A 1,580-nucleotide genomic window follows, 5' to 3' on the forward strand; every position below is an offset into this window, starting at 1 on the left:
GAGATACCAGATCTCAGGATAAATCCTGAGGGCATTTCACTGACCTGCTCAGACCAAAAAACTACAACTTTTGTTGCACAGGTCCTGCTTTACCTTGGTCTTAACCATGCAGTAGAAAAGTATGAAGACGAAATATTCGAAGTAAAGCCATGTTGTGATGTTGCGCTGTGGGGGACTCAGGTCAATAATTTCTGACATTGCCACTTCAACAGAAGACCCAATGCTATTATGGGCTATTGGACTCTTTTAGAATATTTTGCTGAATTTACACACCTATAATATTCAATAATTGAACATGGAAAAAATGGGGTATAGCAATGAATGTCCATTTTGTATCTGTGTATTCAAAGTGGTTAGGATTGATATATAGTTGCATTCTGTTAATGAATATAGTGATTCGTTCTAATATTTTTGTAAATAGGATCTCAAGTCCGCATCTTGTACAGCAATTAATCACTAAGAAGAATATATGCAGTGTGTTATTTGTTGAAACTGTACTTCCAATTTGATTTGAAACTGTCTCATTGCTATCTGTTTATCAATAAAATTTTGAAATGAAATTTAAAAAGAATGATAAACTGCAAGCCTTTATATTGAAGTGGATGCCACTTGAACATATACTCATAAGTGAAATATACCAGACACACAATTTTAAATATCATATAGTTTCCCTAGTATAAGAACTCAAAAGAAGAACTACAAATAGAAAACTATAGTACAAGTAAAAGAAAGCAGGATCTCGAAGACTACCTAAACAAGAGAGGGAAAGGAAAAGAGCTAGGAAACGTGAATAAGTCAAGCCATACAGTTACATGTAGAAGATGGGCAAGGCAATGATCCTGAGAATCTCCAGAAGATTTTTTTAATCTAGCAGTTAATTGGAAAGATTTTCACCCTGACTGACTATATATACTGATACCTGTGAACTTCTGCACTACAGATGGTAATTGCTGCTAAGATGTTTTTTAACATATTATGTAGGGACTGAAATTTCAACATATCAATACTTGATGAGAAGTACCTGTTTCATATTATGCCTAAGATGTTTGTTATGCAGACAGATAGTGAGGTTAAGCTTAACAACCTAGGCTGTATGATAATAACAATAATCTTGTCTTCTGGATGATGAACAACCTATGTTTGTGGACCAAAATTAGAGACAAAGGAGGGCAGCAAGGAAAGCCAACATTTTCGCCCTAGCCTTCCAAGGTCACTTAAAACTCAGAACATATGAGAGCCTGTACTTTAATGTCACATAACTAAGTAGTGTCCCAAATTTTCTGATCAAGGAAATTATGGGACCAAAGAGGAAAGTGATCGATGATGTAGAGTGTGCCTAAGGAGAGTCACATGGAAAGAAAACATTCTCTCAGGCTTTCACAGACAGCACATTGGCTAAGCAATGACCGTGACTCATCCATATGGTTGACACTGACAAAGGTTCTACTATCTGAGGTACTGGATCTCAGGATAAATCCTGAGGGGATTTCACTGATCTTATCAGACCAAAAACTACAACTCTTTTTGCATAGGTCCTTCTTTACCTTGATCTTAGCCATCCAGCAGAAAAGTATGAAAAC

Source organism: Octodon degus, unplaced genomic scaffold, assembly GCF_000260255.1.
Source record: "Octodon degus isolate 3935 unplaced genomic scaffold, OctDeg1.0 scaffold00521, whole genome shotgun sequence".
Classification (NCBI taxonomy): Eukaryota; Metazoa; Chordata; class Mammalia; order Rodentia; family Octodontidae; genus Octodon; species Octodon degus.